At 45.5% G+C, this 26,741-nt stretch overlaps 1 pseudogene; it reads right to left on the bottom strand.

The window, feature by feature from the left end:
- LOC145360963 (uncharacterized) lies at positions 1 to 26,731 on the bottom strand (annotated as a pseudogene).
- Positions 26,732 to 26,741: the final 10 nt, after the last annotated feature.

Here is a 26,741-nt window from a genome sequence, read left to right as displayed (position 1 = left end):
TCAATGGCTGCTAACACTGCAGCCCGGGCTTCCTGCTGGGACTTGGTCCAGGTTAAATCTGATGTACCGCCCAGTCCGGGCACACAGGACTTCTGTGACGTACTTGACACAGGTGTGCACAGCTGACTGGGAGACGCCACAGACATTGCTAGAGGTCTGGAAAGAGCCAATTACATAAAAGTTCAGAACAGCCGTTAATTTGTCAGCCACTGAGCTCCCCACCCCCCCGCCTTGTGGTTCCAGGTTCTGCAACAGGTGACACAGGTGTCAACACTGTCTCCTTTCAGACGCGGCAATGTTGGTCTGATGTCTGTTCAAATGACACTCGTGCACGGAACTGCCAGGGCCTTTGCCCCTTCATTCTCCTATGCCCCCTCTCTGGGTGAATGGCAGCCACCTCCTGCCTCTGGTGATCACCTCCCTCCACCCCTGCAAGTGGTAAGGTCTGGGCCTCCTATGCCCGCAATTCTTTCTCCTGCTCCTCCTCTTCAGCTCCAGCAGCAACCAAAAGAACAGCAAGATCAATTGGTTGCTTTACAACTATCATCTTGTCACTCTGAAGGGGGGGAATGGGTTGGAGATGGAGAGAAACACATATAGAGGTTAAGGAAGATTGCTTGCCCCTAGCCCATCAACAGTCACTGTCCATACTGCCTACTCCCTCAGCCACCTGCACCCCAAAATCACAGGCCCCATCATTTCCCCCAGCCACATGCTCCCCAAAAGCCCCTTGCAAAGTTGAGAGGTTGCAGCAGTGCTATTGGCAAGGGTTTTATGCACATCCTTCAGCTAGAAGTGAGCTGAGTGCACTAGGACCCAGCACTACCATAATACCCGTGGTCAGTGCTGAGACCCGGATCCATGTTGCAAATCGGACATCGGAGACCCTGCTGAGCAACAGCCACCACTCCCCCCTCCCACCCACACACTTGCAGAGCTGCCACTGACCCAAAACAGAAAATGGCTGTGATAAAAGGATGCCCGTGAGCAGCAGAGAGCCGTCGGACGCTATGCACTTACCTCCTCACTGATAGAGCGCTCGAATTGGACTTTTATGGAGCATGTCTGTTTCCTGCCTATTCTGGATAGGCGAACGTGGTGGTAAAGGGGTAAGTCCCAGTAAAGTGTGCATGCAGTTGATAATTCAATTTAAATGCATTCAAATGGACTCTGGGAACAAAGTCTCAATCCTGTCCAATTTCGGGCCTTGGTAATGGGGAACTGATGCACAGGCAGGCACGTCCGACTTTACCAAGTTTTAAGATGGTAAAATCAGGCCCTATCAGTGTAAGCAAATTAAAAAAAAATGAAAATCAGATTTGCCCCATTCATCGGCCTGCAGCTGGCAGTGGGCTGGACAGCTTGACGGTTCAATCTTTATGCTTGAACACAGAGGGGGCTGGGGAATGCACTTTGTATAATCAGGAATCTTTGTGTTCCAGTTGTGGTTGAAACAGAAAGGATTCAAAGAACAAAGAAAATTACAGCACAGGAACAGGCCCTTAGGTCTCCAAACCTGCACCAGCCATTTTACCTGACGTAAGTAAAACCCCCTCCCCTTCCAGGAACCATATCCCTCTATTCCCATCTTATTCATGTATTTGTCAAGATGCCACTTAAAAGTCACTATCATATCCGCTTCCACTACCTCCCCGGGCAATGAGTTCCAGGGGCCCATTACTCTCTGTGTAAAAAAATCTGCCTCGTACATCTCTTTTAAACCTTGCCCCTCGCACTTAAACCTGTGCCCCCTAGTAATTGACTCTTCCACCCTGGGAAAAAGCTTCTGACTATCCACACTACCCATGCCTCTCATAACCTTGTAGAATTCTATCAGATCACAACCTCCGTTGTTCCAGTGAGAACAAACTAAGTTTCTCCAACCTCTCCTCATAGCTAATGCCCTCCATACCAGACAACTTCCTGGTAAATCTTTTCTGTACTTTCTCCAAAGCCTCCACATCCTTCTGGTAGTGTGGCGACCAGAATTGAACACAATATTCCAAGTACGACCGAACTAAGGTCTTGCCAATTTTTATTCTTATTCTATAGCTAAGGCAGTTCTGTATCCATCCAGCCAGCGCATCAGCAATCCCATTTGATTATCGTTTCTGTACCAGTCTGCCACGTGGGACCTTGTCAGACAACTTACTAAAGTCCATATAAATTACATCCACAGCACGTCCCTCATCAATTATCTTTGTCACTTCTTCAAAAAGTTCAATCAAGTTGGTGAGACATGACCTTCCCCGTACAAAACCATGTTGTCTGTCATTAGACATCAGTCACTAGTTTATTGTGCATATATCCTGTCCCTCAGTACCTTTTTGAAAAACTTCTTCACCATTGACATCAGGCTCACCAGCTATAATTTCCTGGATTATCCTGGCTTCCTTTCTTAAACAAGGGATAAACATTGGCTATTCCCCAGTCCTCTGGAAATTTGCTTTCAGAATAATGGTTGGAATGCAAGTCTTTACAGCTAATCAAGTCTTAAAGGTACTGACAATGTGAGTGGAGAGAGCATTAAGCATAGGTTAAAGAGATGTCTCCACACAGGATTGTTAGTGAGATTTTACAAGTCCAGGCAAGTTGTGGGCGTTACAGATAGTGTGACATGAATCCAAGATCCCGGGTGAGGCCGTCCTCACGTGTGTGGAACTTGGCTACCAGTCTCTGCTCAGCGACTCTGCGCTGTTGTGTGTCATGAAGGCTTGGAGAATGCTTACCCGAAGATCAGAGGCCGAATGCCCATGACCGCTGAAGTTTTACCCAACAGGAAGACAACAATCTTGCTTGGTGATTGTCAAGCGGTGTTCATTCTCTGTTGTCGTAGTGGCTGCATGGCATCCCCAATATACCATGCCTTGGGACATCCTTTCCTGCAGCGTATCAGGTAGACAACATTGGCCGAGTTGCAAAAGTATGTATCGTGCACCTGGTGGATGGTGTTCTCACGTGAGATGATGTTCACATGTTGATGATCCAGCATGTCTTGCAGAGGTTGCTGTGGCAGGGTTGTGTGGTGTCGTGGTCACTGTTCTGAAGGCATGTTCACGTCACACTATCTGTAACGCCCACGACTTGCCTGGACTTGCAAAATCTCACTAATTGTCTTGTCTGGAGGCAATACACATCTCTTTAGCCTGTGCTTAATGCTCTCTCCACTCACACTGTCTGTACTTTTAAGACTTGATTAGCTGTATAGATTCACATTCCAATCATTGTTCTGTAAATTGAGTCTGTGCCTTTACGTGCCCTGTTTGGGAACAGAACTCTCACTTACCTATCGAAGGAGCAGTGCTCCGAAAGCCAGTGACGTTTGCTACCAAATAAACCTGTTGGAATTTAACCTGGTGTTGTGACACTTCTTTCAGAATTAGGACGGATGTCAGAGGTAGGTTCTTTCCTCAGAGGGTAGTAAGGGCGTGGAATGCCCTGCCTGAAGCAGTAGTGGACTCGCCAACTTTAAGGCGTTCAAATGGTCATTGGGTAGACATATGGATAATACTGGAATAGCTTAGGTCAGAGGGATATTAGATTGGTTCCACTGGTTGGTGCAACATCGAGGGCTGAAGGGCCGGTACTGCGCTGTAATGTTCTATGTTCTATACTTTCCATCAATGAGCAGGACCCATGAATTCTTGCACTCATAAAAACCCTGAGATTTTCAGTCAATATATTGCACTCAATTAGACTTTCCACAAGAAAAAAACATTGGGCCTGATTTTACCATTTTCATTCGAAGTGTTGAATCTGGGTGTAATTCAGCTGCGACTTGGAAATCTGCTTTCAGACCCCCCATAACCTACTCAGCCTGAAAAAAAATTGCGGGTCTGAATCGTGCTGTGGATGGGGCTTTTTGCGCCCGAAACGATCAGAGCTCTGAACAGCGCATGTGCAGTTAGAAAAAAATTTTGAAAAGCGCGCCAGGTCAGATTGTTTCCGAGCCGCTGAAAGTGGAGAAAACGGCCCAGGAACGTAAAGCAGGAGCGATGGCCCCCACAGATATCACTGTCCCCCTTATCCACCCACCACACCTCCCAGACTGATCACCACCCCTGCCCCCCTCCCCCCCACCGTCGATCGCCTGCAGAGTGGCAGCAGACTCCCCTGCCCACCCCCCACACCCCTTCATCACCAGAAATCCAACTGCCCAGCCCCACCAGAGATACATCTTACCTGCCTCACTCCTCCTCCACCCACTGATCGTTGTCTGGGGGAGGTGTGAGGCTGGAACAATCTGGCTTCACTACCCCCTCTCCCCCCAGAGAATGGTCTGGCTTCACTCACCCCACCCCACCCCACCACTGAGGAACATCTGATCCGCCTCCTCTTCCCTCCCCACTAGACAACGATCAGTCCCCCACCCCCACCACCACCAGACAACAATCAGCCCTCTGCCCCCCACCATCAGATAATGATCAGCTCTTCCCCATCCAAACCCCCATCCCGCCAGAGATATATCTGACCCGCCTCCTCCTCCTCCTCCCCCCAACCAGACAACGATCTGGCCTCACTACCCCCTCCCTCACCCAAACCAGAGAATGATCTGGCCCGCCTGCCTCCCTCCGACCATTGATCTGTGTCGGAGAGCTGTTGGAAGCTCTGAACTCACTCTTCAGCAGCAGGAGCGCCCGAAACAGACTTTTATTCAGCAGGTCCATTTTGGCGTGGTTCTGGATCGGTCAAAGCAATGCTATAGGGGAAGTGCTGATAAAGTTGGGTGGGCAGTTCATTAATTCAATTTAAATACATGCAAATTCATTTAAATCGCCGTTGCGTCCATTTTGGGCGCGAAGCAGATCGCTGCCATTCCCGGGTTTCGATAAAGTGGCAATCTGTGCAGATGCTGGTGCAGATCACATTAATGGCCTCACATCCAACTTTACCATGTTTTTGTGCCTGAAAACGGGCGCCATGCAATGGTAAAATCGGGCTCATTCTGTCACATAACCAAACCAAAACTTAACATATTATTGAAAGGATCAGCTCAGCAAATTAATTAATCATCAGACAATCGACAAAGACTGAGCATTGACACACTGCAGATCATTTGGAGATGAACGTAAGAACATAAGTAATAGGAGCAGGAGTAGGCCATCTAGCCGGTCAAACCTGCCCCACCATTCAATAAGATCATGGCTGATCTGAAGTTCCTCAGTTCCACTTTCCCGCTTTCTCCCCATAACCCTTAATTCCCCTGCCTACCAAAAACCTATCTATCTGCGTCTTAAATATATTAAGCGAGGGAGCCTCCACCACTTCAACGGGCAGAGAATTCCAGAGATTCACCACCCTTTGAGTGAAGAAGTTCCTCCTCAACTCTGATCTAAACTGCACCCCCCCCTTATCTTGAGGCTATGCCCTCTAGTCCTGCTGTCCCTTCTGAGCGGGAAGAACCTCTCCACCTCTACCCTATCCATCCCCTTCATCATCTTATATGTCTCAATAAGATGCCCCCTCATCCTTCTAAACTCCAACAAGTACAAGCCCAGTCTATTCAGCCTCTCTTCATAGCTCAAACCCCTCAACTCCAGTATCAGCCTAGTAAACCTCCTCTGCACTCCCTCCAAAGCCAAAATATCCTTTCACAAGTGCGGCAACCAAAACTGCACACAGTACTCCAGCTGCGGCCTCACCAGTGTCCTGTACAGTTGCAGCAAGACCTCCCTACTTTTATATTCGATCCCCCTTGCTATGAAGGCCAGCATCCCATTTGCCTTCCTGACCACCTGCTGCACCTGTAGGCTGGGTTTTTGCGACTCATGCACAAGAACCCCCAGGTCCCTCTGCACCGTAGCATACTAGAGCTTTTCACCCTTTAAGTAGTAGTCCTTCCTACTATTATTCTTGCCAAAGTGGATAACCTCACACTTGCCAACATTGTATTCCATCTGCCAGGTCCTCGCCCACTCGCTCAGCCTATCTAGATCCCTCTGCAGACTTTCCACACCCTCCGCACAATTTGCTTTTCCACTTATCTTTGTGTCATCAGCAAATTTCGACACCTTACACTCGGCTCCCTCCTCCAGATCATCTATATAAATGGTAAATAGCTGAGGCCCCAGCACCGATCCCTGGGGCACTCCACTAGTCACCAACCGCCAATCCGAATAGCACCCATTGACACCTACTGCCTGCCTCCTATTTGACAGCCAATCCTCTATCCATGCTAACACCTTACCCTCAACTCCATGCCCCCTAACCTTCTGTAACAACCTTTTGTGCGGCACCTTATCAAACGCCTTCTGAAAGTCGAGAAACACCGTATCTACCGGTTCCCCTCCGTCCACCGCACTGGACACATCCTCATAGAATTCCAATAAATTCGTCAGACACGACTTCCCCTTAACAAATCCATGCTGCGTCTGCTCTATCAGACAATTCTTCTCAAGATACCTCGCTATTTCTTCTTTGATGATGGATTCAAGCATTTTTCCTATAACAGACATTAAACTAACCGGCTTATAATTCCCTGCCTTTTGCCTGCTACCCTTTTTAAACAGCGGCGTAACATTAGCCGTTTTCCAATCTTCCGGCACTTCCCCGGAATCCAGTGAGGTTTGGAAAATAATCACCAAGGCATCCACTATCACCTCCGCCATTTCCTTCAGAACCCTGGGATGCATTCCATTCGGTCCTGGGGACTTGTCCACCATCAGTCCCGCTCGTCTGTCGAGCACTACCTCTCTAGTGACAATGATCTCATTCAGGCCCTCAACTCCTACCATCTTTCCAACGTTAATACCCGGCAAACTATTCGCGTCCTCCAAACTATTCGCGTTGCTACGAGAGGCCACAGGTTTAAGGTGCTGAGGAGTAGGTACAGAGGAGATATCAGGGGTAAGTTTTTCACTCAGAGGGTGGTGGGTGAGTGGACTCGGCTGCCATCGGTGATGGTGGAGGCAAATTCGATAGGGTCTTTTAAGAGACTTCTGGATGACTACGTGGAACTTAATAGAATTGAGGGTTATACGTAAGCCTAGTAGGAATGGATATCATTGGCACAACTTGTGACCGAAGGGCCTGTTTGTGCTGTAGTTTTTCTATGTTCTATGTTCACAAAGAAAAGCTCAGCACAGGGTCAGGCCCGTCAATACTCCAAGCCTTGCCGGTGATGATGCCTTAACTAAAGTGAAAAAAAAAGCCTTCTACCCTTCCTCGATTCATATCCTGCTATTCTCTCCCAATTCAAATACCCATCCAGATGCCTCATAAATGTTGCTAACGTGTCTGCTCCCACTGCTTCTTCCGGCAGTGTGATCCAGGCAGCCACCGCTCTCCACATGAAACATTGTGCCCTCACATATCCGTGAAACTTTCCTCCTCTGACCTTGAACCTGTGCCACCTTGTAATCGACACTTTCACCCCAAGAGAAAGCCTTTGACTATCCACCTTGTGGATGCTTCTCATAATCTGTAGATCTCTATCAGTTCTCCCGTCAGCCTACGCCTTCCCATTGAAGACCAGGCAACATCCTGGTGAACCTTCTTTGCACTCTCCATATCCTTCTGGTAGTGTGGTGACCAGAAATAAACAACCAACAGAGAACAACAACACAGCGCGGGAAACAGCCCCTTCAGCCCAACGTGCCCGCGCTGCCATCTTAACAATGTTTTTCCTCCTCCACCCACAATGCTCCAAATACAGCCCAACCAAGGTTTTCTACAGTTGCAACATGATTTCCTAATTCTTGTAGTGAATGCCTTGGCTGTTGAAGGCAAGCATGCTGTATGCCTTCTTAATCACCTTGGCCACCTGTGTTGCCACTTGTAGGAAACTGTGGAAATGCGTGCCCAGGCCCCTCTGCATGTTAATGTTCCCAAGAGTTCTGCCACTTACTGTATGATTCACACCAAAACTGGTTCATCCAAAATTCAACACCGCAGATTTGTCTGGAATAAGCTCCATTTGCTATTTTTCTGCCCATTTCTCCAATCTATCAGTATCCTGTTGTGTCCTCTGATAATCCCGGCACTATCAGCAACTTCACCCATCTTCGTGTCATCTGCAAATATAGTCATCAGACCGCCCACATTTTCCTCCAGATCACTTATATACACTATAAACAACAGGGGCCCCAGCACTGATCCATGTGGAACACCACTAGATACAGATCTCCATTCTAAGAAATACCTTCCACTGTTACTATCTGTCTTCTGTAACCAAGCAAGTTCTTTATCCATCTTGCCAGCGCACCAGCAATCCCATGTGATTTTAGTTTTTGTACCAGTTTGCCATGTGAGACCTTGTCAGACACCTTAGCAAAGTCCATATAAACGACACCCATAGCACGTCCCTCATCAATTATCTTTGTCACCTCTTCAAAAAGCTCAATCAAGTTGGTGAGACAGGTACCTTCCCCGTACAAAACCATGCGCTGCCTGTCACTAACTAGCCCATTTTCTTCCAAATGTGCATTATCCTGTTGCTCCAAATCTCCTCCAAACGTTTTCCCACCACTGACGTCAGGCTCACCAGCCTATAATTTCCGGATTGTCCCTGCTGCCTTACTTCAACAAGGGAACAAACTGGCTATTCTCCAATCGCCTGCAGAGCTCCAGTCAAATATTCATTAAAAATCCACCACCTTCCTCCAGTACTTTTCCCCAAAAACACCTCCTTCCAGTTTACTCGTCCAATTATCTGCCTGATGTCTTCATATTTCCCCTTACCCCAGATAAGAACATAAGAAATAGGAGCAGGAGTCGGCCATCTAGCCCCTCGAGCCTGCCCCGCCATTCAATAAGATCATGGCTGATCTGAAGTGGCTCAGTTCCACTTTCCCGCTTTCTCCCCATAACCCTTAATTCCCTTGCCTACCAAAAACCTATCTACCCGCGTCTTAAATATATTTAGCGAGGGAGCCTCCACCACTTCAACGGGCAGAGAATTCCAGAGATTGACCACCCTTTGAGTGAAGAAGTTCCTCCTCAACTCTGATCTAAACTGCACCCCCCCCCGTTATCTTGAGGCTGTGCCCTCTAGTCCTGCTGTCCCTTCTGAGCGGGAAGAACCTCTCCACCTCTACCCTATCCATCCCCTTCATCATCTTACATGTCTCAATAAGATCCCCCCTCATCCTTCTAAACTCCTAAATCCCACTTTGAGTTGATGTTTACCAACTATTCATCAAACAATGAATATTCGACAAAATCAGTGTAAGGAAATTTTAAAGGAAGGGGAGTAATTTTAAAAGAAGCAAGGGGGCAGCACAGTGGTTAGCACTGATGCCTCACAGTGCCAGGGACCTGGGTTCAATTCCAGCCTTGGGTCATTGTCCGTATGGAGTTTGCACATTTTCTACTTGTCTGCATGTGATTCCACTGGGTACTCCGGTTTTCTCCCGCAGTCTAAAGATGCGTGAGTTAGGATGCACTTTATGTGATCAGGAATTATTTTGACCCTGCCTTCCGTTTAAACGGAAAGGATTCACTTTTGACTTGTCGTGATGTGTCAACCTCATTGTTAGTTGCAAATAAAACAACTGTTGCTTAATGAAAGCTGGAAGCTGCTGACAATAAATGAAAATGTCAGTGCAAGGCGGGAAGGTGGTACAGTGCTTCGCAATGCTGATCCAGATCACCAAAAATCTGGGTTCACTTCCAGCCTTAGGTGACTGTCCACGGAGAGTTTGCGCATTCTCTCTGACTGCATGGGTTTCCTGCAGGTGCTCTGGCTTTCTACCTCGATACAAAGATGTGCAGATTAGGTTAATTGGCCATGCTAAAAGTGTGACTTAGTGCCAGGGGAATGAGCAGGATACATGCATGGGTTATGGGATAAGGCCTGGATGCATTACGGTTGGTGCAGACTCCATTGTCCAAATGGCCTCCTTCAGCACTGTGAGGATTCTATGATTCCAGAATGAAAACTAGCTGGTGCAAAATGCATTAATGCTCGGCAGCTCCCCGTTACTATCTGTGCCTGTCATGTGGGGTTCTAGGCTTCAGTTCCTTGATGGGAAGCTAGCAAGTTTGCCCGACTGTAGTGTGTGTCTTTAGAATTTGGTGTTATCAATTGCTAATTTCACCTGGAGGAAACCCCCAAGCATTAAATTTGCCTGGGGGCATAACATACACCAATTTAAAACAGCAAATAGTCATCTCATTTACACACACTGGACTATACATCACTTGGCAAGACACACAAAATTTTGAGCTCTGAAATTTTTAGTCCAAATGTTGTAATTGATCCTATCCTTTTGCACAAGGAAAATCATTCTCCAGCATAACCAGACCAAAACTTAACATTGTGATGTTAGTGTTAGAAATATTGCTTTTTTAAATCGTGGTCTCCGCAACTCTAACAACTTGGGCTGTCTGTTAGAAGTCCTTTATTCACTATGTTGCTTCCATTTCTTAAATGGTGTCCTGTTTATTCTTACTCTGGGTTTTCCTTATGGCCCTGCATTTCCCGGAGGCAGGTCTTGAGTTTTCAACAGCTTTTTTCTTCACAGTGAATTTAAGGTTTCAATTGTAATTTTGCTGCTGGTAGCAGTTTTTTAGTGTAGAAGGAGGTGACCAGCAAACTGGAAAGCAGTGGTTCTTTCTCTCCCTGGTATTAGAAGTGTTGCTGATTAGCTAGAAACAAGGCTTCTTGCCTTCCTGGAATGGAAAGTCTGCAGTTGGTGGTTGGCTTGCTTGGAGTCTTTCTTTTCCTGGTGTTTTGGGAAGCTGTTCTGTGGTTTGTCCGGGACTAAAATGAATATTTTTTGATTGGTTTGGGATTATTGAACTCAAAGGCGGTGAGTATACTTGTGTTGTCTTTTCATGTGTTGTATTCAGTTTTAAATAGAGAGTGCCTTGTGGAATAATGGCTCTTTCAGAGGCAAAGAAGTTCCTGGGTCTGAAAGAAGTCACGCAGAGTGGTTTACAAAAAAAGTGACTAAATGAAAGCTTTTGGAATTGGCAAAAATGGTGCTGTTGACATTATCTAACAGCGTAAGGAAGGGAGAGATAATTGCGGTAATAGCTCAGAATTTAAAAGTGCCAGAAACACAGTCAGAATCATTGGAAATGGCTAGAATTCAATTACGAATGAAGCAGCTTGAACGTGAAACATAATTAAAAGCAGTTTGCATTGCAACAAGAAAAGAAAATGAGACTCCTTGAATTACAGATCAGGGAAAAGGAAAAAGAAAGGATAGCACATGTGGAACAAAAGGAAAAAGAGGGAGAGAGGAAAGGGAAAAAGAGAGAGTTTGAAATTCAGATACTGCAAATAAAAAGTGAACATCAGTTAAAATTGTGGAGGTAAAGGGTAAAGTGCAGTTTGAAGATAGTGATGCAGATAGTGGGAAGAAGCAAGTGCTGGTAGTCAAAGGCTTGGTGGGGATTTACTTAAGTATGTTGAAGGATTATCCCAATCCTCTAGATAATCTTGAAAATAAGCCCTCAACACTGTCTTTAAAACTTGATGCGACCTCTCAAATGCTCCTACTAGATATGGACTCCCCACAGAAATACAATCAGATCAAGGACCAAATATTACATCAGAGTTATTCAAGGAGGCTATGGATAGTTTAGGAATAAAACAATTGAATCAACTGCATACCACCCTCAATCACAGGAAGCATTTGAGCGGTGGCACCAATTTTTGAAGACAATGTTAAGGGCTTACTGGCATGATTATTCAGCGAATTGGAATAAAAGAATTCTGTTTGTACTCTTTGCAATTAGGGATGCATCTAATGAGTCAACCCAATTCAGTCCATTTGAAATGATTTTTGGTTATGACTTAAGGGGATCACTTAAATTATTTAAGGAGAAATTGGTGAGTCAGCTTTCTGATTCTACGTTATTGGATTAAATGTCAAATTTGAGGGAAAGATTGAACTCAGCAGGTGAATTAGCTAGACAACGTTTAAAAATGACACAGCATGTGATGAAACAGGAAGCGAATAAGAAATCAAAGATTTGTAATTTTGCTAGTGGGAATAAAGGTTTATTATTTCTACAGTGGTAGGTGAACCTTTAAAAGAAAGGTTTAGTGGGCATAGAACACTACAGCACAAACAGGCCCTTTGGCCCACTAGTTGCGTCGATCACATCTATACCTACCAAGCCATAGAACTATCTGTAACTTCCAATGCCATTAGATCCCATATACTCATCCAGAAGTCTTTTAAAAGACCCCAGCGGGACGGCAGCCGATTCCATTCACTCACCACCCTCTGAGTGAAAAACTTACCCCTAACATCTCCTCTGTACTTGCTTCCCTGCACCTTAAATCTGTGTCCTCTCGCAGCGACCATTTCAGCCCGGGGAAATAGCCTCTGAGAATCCACCCTATCTATTCCTCTCAACATCTTATAAACCTCTATCAGGTCGCCTCTCAACCTTCGTCTCTCCAGAGAGAACAGTCCCAGCTCCCTCAACCTATCTTCATAAGGCATGCCTCCCAATCCAGGCAACATCCTTGTAAATCTCCTCTGCACCCTTTCAATAGCTTTCACGTCCTTCCTATAGTGAGGCGACCAGAACTGCGCTCAATACTCCAAGTGGGGTCTGACAAGGGTCTTATAAAGTTGCAGCATTACCTCCCGACTCCTAAACTCAATCCCTCGATTAATGAAGGCCAGTACACAATACGCCTTCTTGACCACATCCTCCACCTGTGAGGCCGATTTAAGAGTCCTGTGGACCCGGACCCCAAGATCCTTCTGCTCTTCAACACAGCTAAGACTCCTACCCTTGATATTGTATTCCTTCATTCCATTGGTCCTGCCAAAATGGACCACTACACATTTATCTGCGTTGAAGTCCATCTGCCACTTCTCTGCCCAGTCTTGCACCCTATCTATGTCCCGCTGCAACTTCTGACATCCCTCCAGACCATCCACAACACCACCAACCTTTGTATCGTCAGCAAACTTACTAACTCATCCCTCCACTTCCTCATCCAGGTCATTTATGAAAATGACAAACAGCAAGGGTCCTAGAACAGATCCCTGGGGCACTCCACTGGTGACCGACCTCCATGCAGAAAAAGACCCATCCACAACCACTCTCTGCCTTCTGCAGGCAAGCCAGTTCTGGATCCACAAGGCCAAAGCCCCCTGGATCCCATGCCCTCTCACCTTCTCAAGAAGTCTTGCATGGGGGACCTTAACCTTAAACCTTGCTGAAGTCCATGTAAACCACGTCTACCGCTCTTCCTTCGTCAATGTGTTTGGTCACATTCTCAAAGAACTCAACTAGGCTTGTAAGGCACGATCTGCCCTTGACAAAACCATGTTGACTATTTCTGATCATTCTAAACTTCTCCAAATGCTCATAAATTTTGTCTCTCAGAAGCCTCTCCATCAGCTTACCAACCACTGAGGTCAGACTCACCGCTCGGTAATTTCCCGGGCTATCCCTGTTTCCTTTCTTGAAAATAGGAACGACATCCGCAATCCTCCAGAACCTCTCCCGTCTCCATCAACGACGCAAAGGTCATCACCGGGGCTCTGCAATCACTTCCCTCACCTCCCACAGTAACCTGGGGTACATCCCATCCAGTCCCGGTGACTTGTCTATCTTGATAGAGTTTAAAAGTTCTAACACATCCTCTTCCTTAACATCCACATACTCAATCTTTTCAGACTGCCGCAAACCTGTAGTACAACCTCCCAGATTACTTTCCACCGTGAATACCAAGGCAAAGTACTCATTTAGCACCTCTGCCATTTCTTCCGGTTATACACAGACTTTTCCCCCTTCACCTTTTATAGGTCCTATCCCTTCTCTTCTCATCCTTTTACTTTTCACATATTTGTCGAAGGCCTTGGGATTCTTCTTAATCTTACCTGCCAAGGCCTTCTCATGACCCCTTTTGGCTCTCCTGATTTCCTTTTTAAGCTCCTTTCTATAAGCCTTATACTCCTCTAGATCCTTACCATCTCCTAGCTCTCTGAACCTTTTGTACACCTTTCTTTTTTTCCTGACTAGGTTCACCACAACCTTCGTGCACCATGGTTCCCGCGCCCTACCAAAACCTCCTTGTCTCATTGGAATGTTATCGTGCAGAGCTCCAGTCAAACATTCCTTGAACATCCGCCACCTTCCTTCTGTACTTTTCCCCAAGAACGCCTCCTTCCAGTTTATTCGTCCAATTATCTGCCTGATGTCTTCATATTTCCCCTTACTCCAGACAAACACCTTCCTAGCCTGCCTGATCCTATCTCTTTCAAATGCTATCGTGAAGGAGATAGAATTATGATCTCCATCCCCAAGATGCTCTCCTACCGAGAGATCCGACGCCTGTCCTGGTTCATTAGCCAACACCAGGTCAAGTACAGCCTCTCCTCTTGTAGGCTTATCCACGTGCTGTGTCAGGAAACCCTCCTGAACACACCTAACAAACTCCTCCCCATCCAAACCCCTTACCCTTGGGATATTCCAGTCGATGTTTGGGAAATTAAAGTCTCCCATCACGACAACTCTGTTATTACTACATCTACTCATCAATTTGACCTCATCAAATTGAAAGGAAATACCAGATAGAAGGAAATCTCACAGTGTGTTTCATGTGAATATACTGAAAAAGTATTTTGATAGCAAGGAGAGCAGAAGTAGCATGTTTTAATCATTACAACTCAGAGTAAAGAACCAAATCCAGATGACTCTGAATTTGTCATTCCACAAATTAAATTGAATAATAATGACTTTATAGAAAATTGGGATAAATTATTGAGTTACCTTCCAGAGGAAAATCGAATTGACTTGAAAGCTTTATTCATCTCACATGGACAAAAATGTAGGAATACGCTGGGAAGTACTGAAACAATTGGGAGTGAGATAATTGTGGAAGTGCTGTTCCAATTAAGCAACAACTAATGTTGTTTAAAGGTTGCAAACCTAATCTTGTCAAGTGGCGTAGGTTCAGATGGAAAACTGATGTTTACTCAGTCTGAGATGCAGCAGCCAAAAGTCTCAATTGATCACATAAAACTGGTGGAGGTGGAGAAGGAGAACCAATTGTTGGGCAATAATGTGAATAAAGAAAGTGAGTAGCAAAAGTGATCTTTGAAACCATGGCTGAAATGGGTTCTGACACCAAGGGAGACGATCTGATGTGTGTCTTTACTGAAGAGTGTGTAGAAATTGGTGGTGCATCAAGAGCAAACAAAGGAGTTGAATTGCTTGGTAGAGGAAGAGCTAAGGCCTATTAACAAGAAAAGAGACAGAGATAAAGTGATGTTTCTGAATGGCTTGACTGCACACCTGTAACTTGTTACCCTGTTGTTTGTCCAGTTCTGTGAAGACGTTACTGAAACTAATTTTAACTTCATAACAACAGAAGCCAGTTTGAATTTGGAATCAATGCAGAGTTCAGAACTGAAGAAGAATCATGGAGAGGAAGCAATTTCCCATGGATGTGATATAGGAAAGAGAGTTCAGTAGTGGAAGACGAGGACTAATATGAACTGTATTACTGTTACGTTTGCATGTTTTGATATTGTGAGCTATATGCATATTTATTATAGAGCACTAGTGGTTTGAAACTGAAAGGATTTGAAAAATGAAGCCATCTTTGAATGTTGATGTTTCATTTTTTCTCTTAAGGGGGGAGGTGTGACATTAATGTGCCTTTAAGAAATGTTCCTTAAAGGCTAATAACAGCTTCAGTTTTCATTGTTGGCAGGCTATCAGTTAGAAGTCCTTTTATTGTTCAATGGCTTAATTGGGGTTTTGTTATTTTTACTCTGGGATTCTTTATGACTCTGCATTGTTAGGAAGAAGACTGGTTGGCAGCTCATGTGTTTTGGACAGTTTTTTTCTCCGTAATGAATTCAATGTTTCACTTTTAATTTTGCTGCTGGCAACAGTTTTTAGTTTAGAAGAAAGTGACCAGCAGACTATAAAACAGTGTTTCTCTCTCTCCCTGGTCTTGGAAATTCTGCTGGTTAGATAGAAGCAAGGCTTCTTGCTTTCCTGGAATGGAAAATTTGCTGTGGTAGTTGGCTTGCCTGGAGTCTCTCTCTCCCTGGTGTTTTGGGAAGCTGTTTTGACTTCAAGTATTCTGAATGTGTATCAGGAGGGCTGCTAGAAGTTTCAAGACTGGGAAGTCAGAGTTTCAATTCCCCACCCAAAGAACTAAGTTCCAGCATTATGTGAGCATTCATATATGGGGTTTGAACCTGTGGTAAGGGTTTTGTTTGTGGAATTTGTTTGGTTGGAACAGTGTTTAGCTGTTAAGGTTTATACAAATTCTTGGATTTTTTTTGTTTGTATTTGGTAAAGGTTAGTGCCAATTTTCTTTCTGTCCATGCTAACTGATACTTAAATAAACTTTGTTTGAGAAAAGCTCCCTAGTGAATCAGTTGAATCACACCTGAAGTGAAACATCTCACGTTCACCCCAGCCAAATTCAAAAAGCAAAACTTATGACCCAGGCGGACTTCATAAAACTCTTTTTTGTGTGATCAGCAATCATGTTGACCCAGTTTTTGATTTAAACGATTCAATGTCGACTTATTGAGATTTGTCAATGTGGTTATTAGTTGCAAACCAAATAACTGTTGCTTAATGCCATCTGGAACCTGCTGAAAATAAGCAAAAATGTCAGTGTAGGGTGGCACTGAGGTACAGTGCTTAGAAATGCTAATGCACAGCACCAGAAACCTGGCTTTACTTCCAGCTGAGGGTGACTGCCCATGCAGAGTTTGCACATTCTCTCCCATTGTGTGGGTTTCCTGTGGATGCTCATTTCCTTCCTCAGTTCAAAGATGTACAGGTTAGGTTGATATGCCATGCTAAATTTGCAACTTAACATCAGGGGGATGAGCAGGGTACATGCATGGGGTGGGATAGGGTCTTGGTGTCATTTTGGTTGGAGTAGGCTCCATTGTCCAAATTTCAATGATCGTAGGATAATTCAGCAGCACAAAATATAATAACTCTTTACTCTTAGCAGCTCCCCATTACTGTCTCCGTCTGTTACGCAGAGAAACGGAGGTTCAATTCCCCAACAGAGAGCTGTGGAGGGTGTCTCTTTTAAATGTGAAAAATTGCCTGCAAATTCTACTTGGAGCAAGTCGCCAAGCTTTTCATTCAAAATTTTGCATTCAATCCCATTCTTCTTCTCAGGAAAACATTCTCTTGCATAACCCATACTAAATCTTACCATATTGTCAAAATGTTCAGCTCAGTGACTTAATTAATCATCAAACAACCGACAAGCATTGAGCACTGACACACTGCAAATCATCTGGAGCAGAATCCCACTTCCAGTTGATAAAACAAAGAACAAAGAAAATTATAGCACGGAAACAGGTCCTTCAGCCTTCCAAGCCTGCATCAACCATGCTGCCCGACTGAACTAAAACCCTCTACCCTTCCGGGGACCATATCCATCTATTCCCAACTATTCCCATCATATTCATGTGTTTGTCAAAATGCTCATTAAAAGACACTATTCGTATCTGCTTCCACTATCTCCCTGGCAGTGAGTTCCAGGCACCCACCATCGTCTGTGTAAAAAAACTTGCATCCTTTAAACATTGCCCCTCACACCTGAAACATAAACCCTGTAGTAATTGACTCTTCAACTCTGGGAAAAAGCTTCTGACTATCCACCCTGTGCATGGCCCTCATAATGTTGTAGACTTCCATCAGGTCACCCCTCAACCTCTGTTGCTCCAGTGAGAGCAAAGCAAGTTTCTCCAATTTCATTGACATTCGGCAATTCTTCATCATGCACTGATTATTACAGAAAATTAATGCAAGGGAATTTTTAAAAAAGTAAAACCTGTGGCTGGCAGTGGACTGAATAGCTTGATGGTTCAATCTTTACATGTGAACACAAGGCAGCTGGGATCAGGAATCTTTTTGATCCAGATTTGGAGTAATTGTAAACGATTCCTTGCCGACTTGTTGAGACGAGCCAACTATGTTATTAGTTACAATTGAAATAACTGTTAGTCATTGAAAGCTGGAAGCTGCTGAAAATAAATGAAAATGTCAATGCTAGGCGGCACGTTAGTACAGCGCTTAGCAATGATGATACACAGCACCGAAAATCCAGGTTTATGTCCAGCCTTGGGTAACTGTTCGTGTGGAGTTTGCACACTCTCTCTGTGCCTGTGCGGATTTCCTGCAAATCCTCTGTTTTCATCCCTCGGTTCAAAGATGTGCAGGTTAGGTTGGACTGGCCATGCTAAAATGGTGACTTAGTGCCAGAGGGATGAGCAGGCTAATACATGTGGTTATGGGATAAGGCTTGGGTGCCATTGTGGTCTCTGCAGAATCCATGGTCCTTTAGCACTCTGGGGATTCTATGATTTTAGAATGAAAATTTGCGAAGGCAAAATGCAATCCGGCAAGGCAGCTCCCCGTTAATATCTCCACCTTTCACGTGGAAGACTGGGGTTCTGACAGGGAGCTGCGATGTTTGCCCAACCGTAAGGTGTCTTTTTTTATATTTGGCGCTTCGGCTGTCAATTCTATCTCAAGCAAATCGCCAAGCTCACCATTCAGCTGGTGCACAATAGTCACCATTTTAAAACAGCCAGTAGTCAATTCTTTTGCACATACAAATGTAACATCTCAAAGGTTGCAGATGATACCAAGTTGGGTGGGAGGGTGAACTATGATGCGGATGCAGAGATCCTTCAAAAGGATCTGGACAGGTTGGGTGAGTGGGCTAATCAATGGCAGATAGAGTATAATTTGGATAAATGTATGTTTATTCATTTTGAAAGCAACAACAAGAAGGCAGATTACTAACTGAATGGCTGTAAATTGGGAGATGGGAGTGTGCAGCAGGACCTGGGTGTCATTGTGCACCAGTCACTGAAGGTAAACATGTAGGTGCAGCAGGCGGTAAAGAAGGCAAATGGTATGTTGGCCTTTCAGTGTGAGAGGTTTTGAGTACAGGAGCAGGGATATGTTGTAGCAATTATACAAGGCAATGATGAGGCCACATCTAGAGTACTGTGTGCAGTTTTGGTCTCCTTTTCTGAGAAAGGATATTCTTGCTCTCGAGGGAGTGCAGCAAAGATTCACCAGGGTGATTCCGGGGATGGCAGGAACTGATGTCTGAGGAGAGATCGACTAGGTTAGGATTGTTTTCAAAGGACTTCAGATGAATGAGGGTGGATCTCATGAAGACATAAAATTCTAATAGGGCTAGACAGGATAAATGCAGGGAGGATATTCCTAGTGGTTGGGAACCAGAATCAGGGTCACAGTCTGAGGATTCAGGGTAGACCATTTAGGACAGAGGTGGAGACATTTCTTCACCCGAAGAGTGGTGAGCCTGTGGAATTCATTACCAAAGGAAGTGTTGATGTCAAAACATTGAATGTATTCAAGAGGCAGCTAAATATAGCACTTGGGGCGAGTGGGATCAAAGGTTATGGGGAGAAAGCAGGATTAGGCTATTGAATTGGACGATCAGCCATGATTGTGATGAATGGCAGACCAGGCTCGAAGAGCCAAATGGCCTCCTCCTGCTCCTATCTTCTATGTTTCTATATTATGCTATCCATCACTGAGCTGGACATGGGAAGCCTTGAACTCATACAACCCCTGAGCTTTTCAGTCACCAATTTTCACTCGTTCTTATTCTATTACATAAGAAAAAACATTCTCTCGCACAAGCCACAGCAAGATACACTGCAGATCATTCAGAGCAGTATCCTATTTTGAGTTGACATTCACCGAATATTCACCAGTGATTATTAGACAAAAACACTGCAAGCAAAGTAACAAAAGAATAAAATAAGATTTGCTCCACTAGGTGGCCTGTGGCTGGCAGTGGACTGAGCAGCTGGCGGTTCAATATTTATAGGAGAACACAGAGGGAGTTGGGGGATGCAGTCTGTGTGATCAAGAAACTTTTTGTTCCCGATTTCAGTTTAAATGGAGCGGATTGTCGACTTGCTGAGATGTACCAACCTTGTTATTAGTTGTAAACAAAACTTAATGAAAGCTGAAAACTGTTGAAAAGCAACATAAATGTCAGCATAGGGCGGCATGATGGTACAGAGTGCTTAGCAATGCTGATGCACAGAGCCAGAAACCCGGCTTCACTTCCGGCCATGGGGACATTCTTTCCGTGTCTGCCTGAGTTTCCTGTGGATGTTCAGGTTTTCAAATTTGTGCAGGTTAAGTTGCTTGGCTATGTTAAAATTGTGACATGATATCAAAGGGAATGAGCAGAAAAACTACAAGGGGTTACGGGATAGCGCCTGGGTGGAATTATAATCAAGGCAGACACTTTGCCCAAATGGCCTCCTTCAGCACTTTAGGGATTCTATGATTGTAGAATAAAAACTTGCCAGGGCAAAATGCAGAAACACAAGGTAGTTCCTCATTACCATCTCCGCTTCTTATTAGGAGACCAGGAGTCAATTGCCTGATGGGGGCTAAAAGGGTTTGCCCAGCCACAGGGTGGCCTTTTAAAATCTGCTGCATTGGCTGCTGCTGCTGATTGGCAAGTACCCGGATGTACAACAGGCACCATTTTAAAACACCGAGGAGTCAATTCTTTTGCAGACACTGCTTTCCATCACTGAGCAGGACCTGTGAATTCTTGCAATCAGACAACACCTGAGCTTTGCTTTTGATCTGATCCTTTTCCGCAAGAAAAAAATTCACTCGCTTGACTCACGCCAAAAACAAAGGGTTAGCTCAGCAAATTCATTAATCATCAGACAACCAACAGGGAATGAGTTGGGACACACTGCACATCATTCGGAAATGAATCACGCTTTGAGTTGACGTTCACCTATTAGTCATCAGAGATTATTCGACAAAAATCAGTGCAAGAAAATGAAAAAAGACCGTTAATCAGCTTTTCTCCATGCAGCTGGAAGTGGACTGAACAGCTTGACGGTTCAATATTTACACTTGGACGCAGATGCACTTTGATCCAGTTTTCAGTTTAAACGGAAAGGATTCAGTGTCGCCCTGTTTGCAACTTCATTTATAAGTTGCAAATGAAGTAACTGTTGTTTAATAAAATCTGGAAGCTGCTTAAAATAAATGAAAATGTCAGAGTCCTGCTCTAGGATGGTACAATGCTTAGCAATGCACAGCGCCAGATACCCAGGTTCACTTCAGGCCATAGGCGACTGTCCATGTGGAGGTTGCACATTCTTTCTGTGACTGCATGGGTTTCCTGCAGGTGTTTCCCTGGGGTTTCCTCCCTCGTACTAGGATGTGCGGGTTAAGTTAATTGGCCATACTAAAATCCTGACTTGGTGTCCAGCTGGATGAGCAGAGTAAATACATGGAATAGGGCCTAGGTGGCATTATAGTCAGTGCAGGCTCAATGGTCCAAATGGCCTCCTTCAGCACTGTGGGGATTTGCTGATTCTAGAATGAAGTCCTGAAGTAGTACAATCCCCCAAACTTTTCAGTCAAAATCTTGCACTTGATGCGTTCCTTTACCACAGGAAAAAACATTCTCTCGGATAACCCACTCCAAAACATAATATATTATTGAACAGTCAGCTCAGCAAATTAATTAATCATCAGGTCACTGACAAACATCGAGCACTGACACATTACAAGTCATTCAGAGCAGAATGCCACTTTGAGTGGATGTTCACCAACTCTTCAACAAACAGCGATTATTAGACAAAATGAGTGCATGCAAGTTTAAAAAAAAAGTAAAACTAGATTTGTTCCATTCATCGGCCAGTGGACTAAACAGCTTGGTGGTTCAATATTTACACTTGAGCTCAGTGTACTTGGCTGGAGTGTACACTTTTGAGATCAGGAATCATTTTGATACATTTTTCAGTTTAAACGGAGATTATTTAGTGTTGGCTTGTTGAGATTTGGTGACCACGTTATTAGTTGCAAACAACTAATGTTTAGGAACTTTCAAGCGGTTATTGGATAGACACATGGAACACACCAGAATGACAGGGAGTGGGATAGCTTGATCTTGGGTTCGGACATCACTCGGCACAATATCAAGGGCCGAAAGGCCTGTACTATGCTGTACTGTTCGATGTTTAATGAAATCTAAGGGTTGATGGTAAGGGTGAATAGTTCAGAGCCAAAGGCCTGGGAGCCTCTGTAGTTAGCGAAATTCAGACCAGAAAGTTTCTTGTGACAGGACACATCTTGCAGCATTGTGAATAGGTCCATTGATTGTTGAGAATAGCGATGTGGATGCAGGAACACATATTTATCCAGGTTGGCAATGAACCAGTGGGAATGTTCACTTTGAACCCTGTAGCAAGCATCTAGGGTAACCAGGCAACCAGGAAATTATTTTAGACAAGATGGGAGTTAGCATCTAAATTAAATGGATGAATAAGATTTTGATTTGATTTGATTATTGCCACATGTATCAATATACAGTGAAAGGTATTGTTTCTTGCGCACTATACAGACAAAGCATACATTATACCATTTTGGATATTGTTGGGGGATGGCCTATCAGGGGAAAACAGCAGTAGCGAGGGCAGTGACACCACTACTGGCTCCATTATTCACAGGGAGCGTCAAGGTGCAGAAGAGCAATAGTTATAGTCAGGGGCACAGAACGGCCTTTCTGTGGCCGGGAAAGAGACTCCAAGATGGTATGTTGCTTCCCAAGGTTGTCTGAATGGGCATGGGACATTCTGAAAGGGAAGGGCGAACAGCCACAGGTTGAGTTACACATTGGTACTAATGACAAAGGTAGGAAGAGTGACAAGGTCCTGCAATAGGAGTTAAAGGACTAAGGTAGTAAATTAAAAAGGAGGACCACAAGGGTTGTAATCTCAGGGTTACTTCCTGAGCCATGTGCCAGTGAGGCTAGGAATAGGAAGATAGTGCAGCAAACACATGGCTAGAGAGCTGATGTAGGAGGGAGGGGTTTAGATATCTTGATCATTGGGATCTCTTCCGGGGCAGTTGAGACCTGTACACCCAAACTGGAATATTCTGGCAAGTAGATTCGCTAGAGTCACTCGGGAGTGTTTGAACTAGTGTGGTAGAGGGGTGGGCACTAGAGCAGTTGGTCAGGAGGAGAAATAAACTGAGTGAAAGCTACAGACTAAGCCTGGTAAAATTAAGAGTAAGAGCAGGCAGTGAGTAGTTGTTGAACAAAGTGGGATTGGTGGTCTGAAATGCATTTGTTCCAAAATGAGGAGCCTAACAGGTAAGGCAGATGAACTTAGAGTTTGGATTAGTACTTGGAACTATGATGCTGTTGCTATTGCAGAGACTTGGCTGAAAGAGGGACAGTATTGGCAGCTCAGCATTCCAGGATTTAGATGCTTCAGGCAGAATAAAGGGGGATGTAAAAGGGGTGGGGGAGTTGCATTACTGGTTAAGGGGAATATCACAGCAGTACCAAGGAAGGACACCTCGGAGGGTTCAGGCAGTGGGGTAATATGGGTAGAGCTCAGGAACAGGAAGGGTGCAGTCACAATGCTGGGGGTTTATTACAGCGTTCCCAACAGCCAGCGGGAGATAGATACGCAGACAGATTTTGGAAAGATGCAAAAACAAAAGGATTGTTGTGGTGGGCAATTTTAACTTTCCCTATATCAATTGGGACTCACTTACTGCCAGGGGCTTGGATGGGCCAGGATTTGTAAGGAGCATCAGGAGGGTTTCTTGAAACAGTATGTAAATAGCCCAGTTTAGGAAGGAGCTATATTAGACCTGGTATTGGGAAATGAACCCGGCCAGGTGATTAAAATTTCAGTAGGAGGCATTTTGGGAATGGTGCTCATAGTTCCATTAGTTTTAAGGTGCACGTGGATAAGAACAAGAAAGATCTTGGGAGCATCAAGACATCATTGCATGGTGGAGCAGACTCGATGGGCCGAGTGGCCTAATTCTGCTCCTACGTCTCATGGTCTCATGGTGCGGGCTCTAAGGGCCAAATGGCCTCCTTTAAAGTTTATTTATTATTATTAACAAGTACACTTCATTCACACTGTAACAAAGTTACTGTAAAAATCCCTTCTACACTGTAGTGACTCTACCATTCTATGAGCGTGTAAAGTATTGTCAAGTGGTGTGTTCTTCATGTGCCATCTCTTTTTAGACAAACATGTGGTGAGGCATTCTTGCAATTACTTATTTATACCCCTACGGGATTACTGCTGCCATGTTGCATTTTCAACATCATGCTTGTTTTTTTTCTCACTTGAAGCAAACAGATGATGACATGTAGGTCAGGGATATAAAATTAGAGTTTAAACCTTGCAAAATCTGTGCTTTACTGACAACATTCAGTAAGAAAAACAAATATATAGCTCTATTCAGCAATGAATCTGTCCACATAAATACCTACCTCCAGATATAATTAATGCTGATGTCTTTCACTCGACTGTGCTTTCTCAATGATTGTTTCACAAAGGGCCTTCAGGATATCTCCATTTCACTCTGGGATGTCTCTGCCATCTTTAACCGTGGAATCCTAGAAGGGGATTAATCAACTTGTGAGCCTCATGAAATACTCTCAATGGCAAACTCAAAGAATACAGCATATGAAACTATCCACATCTCAATTTAATGAAACACACCAAACGAATAAAATCTTTCCTGACTGAGAGTGCGGTCTAGTTGCTGTGGCGGTGGCTCTGCTGGTGCGCTGGCGCCTGGATTCTGCACTGCTGCTGCTGCCTGTGCAGCCTGTATCTTTACCGCTGGTGCCGGTGCTGCTGGTGTCTGTGCTGCTGGTGCTACTGCTGCTGGTGTCTGTGCTGCTGGTGTCGGCGCTGCTGGTGCTACTGCTGCTGGTGTCGGTGTTGCTGGTGTCTGTGCTGCTGGTGCTACTGCTGCTGGTGTCTGTGCTGCTGGTGCTACTGCTGCTGGTGTCTGTGCTGCTTGGTGTTGGTGCTGCTGGTGTCGTTGCTGCTGGTGTCTGTGCTGCTGGTGCTACTGCTGCTGGTGTCATTGCTGCTGGTGCTACTGCTGCTGGTGTCTGCGCTGCTGGTGCTACTGCTGCTGGTGTCGGTGCTACTGCTGCTGGTGTCGGTGCTGCTGGTGCTACTGCTGCTGGTGTCGGTGCTGCTGGTGTCGGTGCTGCTGGTGCTACTGCTGCTGGTGTCGGTGCTGCTGGTGCAACTGCTGCTGGTGTCGGTGCTGCTGGTGACGGCGCTGCTGGTGTCGGTGCTGCCAGTGCTACTGCTGCTGGTGTCGGTGCTGCTGGTGTCTGTGCTGCTTGGTGTTGGTGCTGCTGGTGTCGTTGCTGCTGGTGCTACTGCTGCTGGTGTCTGCGCTGCTGGTGCTACTGCTGCTGGTGTCTGTGCTGCTGGTGCTACTGCTGCTGGTGTCGGTGCTACTGCTGCTGGTGTCGGTGCTGCTGGTGCTACTGCTGCTGGTGTCGGTGCTGCTGGTGCTACTGCTGCTGGTGTCGGTGCTGCTGGTGCTACTGCTGCTGGTGTCGGTGCTGCTGGTGCAACTGCTGCTGGTGTCGGCGCTGCTGGTGTCGGTGCTGCTGGTGACGGCGCTGCTGGTGTCGGTGCTGCCAGTGCTACTGCTGCTGGTGTCGGTGCTGCTGGTGCTACTGCTGCTGGTGTCGGTGCTGCTGGTGCCGGCGCTGCTGGTGTCGGTGCTGCCAGTGCTACTGCTGCTGGTGTCGGCGCTGCTGGTGCCGGAGCTGCTGGTGTCGGTGCTGCTGGTGTCGGTGCTGCCAGTGCTACTGCTGCTGGTGCTGCTGGTGCCGGCGCTGCTGGTGCCAGAGCTGCTGGTGTCGGTGCTGCCAGTGCTACTGCTGCTGGTGTCAGTGCTGCTGGTGCCGCGCTGCTGGTGTCAGTGAACAAAGAAAGAACAAAGAACAATACAGCATAGGAACAGGCCCTTCGGCCCTCCAATCCTGCACTGCTCATGCACCCAACTAGACCATTCATTTGTATCCCTCTATTCCTAGTCTGTTCATGTGGCTATCTAGATAAGTCTTAAATGATCCCAGCGTGTCCGCCTCAACCACCTTGCTTGGCAGTGCCTTCCAGGCCGCCACCACCCTCTGTGTAAAATACGTCCCCCCGACATCTGTGTTGAACCTTGCCCCCCCCCAGCTTGAACTTGTGACCCCTTATGTTCGTCACCTCCGACCTGGGAAAAAGCTTCCAACTGTTCACCCTATCTATGCCCTTCATAATTTTATACACCTCTATTAGGTCAGCCCTCATCCTCTGTCTTTCCAGGGAGAACAACCTCTCCTCATAGCTAAGACCCTCCATACCAGGCAACATCCTTGTAAACCTTTTCTGTACTCTCTCCAAAGCCTCCACATCCTTCTGGTAGTGTGGTGACCAGAACTGGACGCAGTATTCCGAATGTGGCCTAACCAATGTGCTGTATAGCTGCAACATCATATGCCAACTTTTATACTCTATTCCCCGTCCAATAAAGGCAAGCATGCCATATGCCTTCTTCAACACCCTCTCCACCTGTGCTGCCACCTTTACTGATCTGTGGACCTGCACCCCCAGGTCCCTCTATGTGTCTATACGCCTGATAGTTCTGCCATTTATTGTATAGCTCCCCCCTACATTAGATTTACTGCTGCTGGTGTCAGTGCTATAGGAATCATAAAAAAGGGAATGTGGACACGATACTACGGAGTGCTGTGTGTGTGAGACTGAGGAAGAGGCAAGGATCATAGGCACCAAATGTAAAAATGGGCAAAGCAGTTATGTGTCCCTTTCCAGCTTATTGGAATGACAATATCTTGTCTAGATTCAGGACAAGTGCTGATTTAAATCACACTCCATAAATTCAAAACATGGAAATTGATGTCATGTGAGTAGCCTACAACACCGGCGGTAAATATCATGTCACAAACT

Source organism: Carcharhinus amblyrhynchos, chromosome 33 (assembly GCF_965287045.1).
Source record: "Carcharhinus amblyrhynchos chromosome 33, sCarAmb.v2.hapA, whole genome shotgun sequence".
NCBI classification, from domain to species: domain Eukaryota; kingdom Metazoa; phylum Chordata; class Chondrichthyes; order Carcharhiniformes; family Carcharhinidae; genus Carcharhinus; species Carcharhinus amblyrhynchos.
This window is presented reverse-complemented; position numbering and strand designations above follow the sequence as displayed.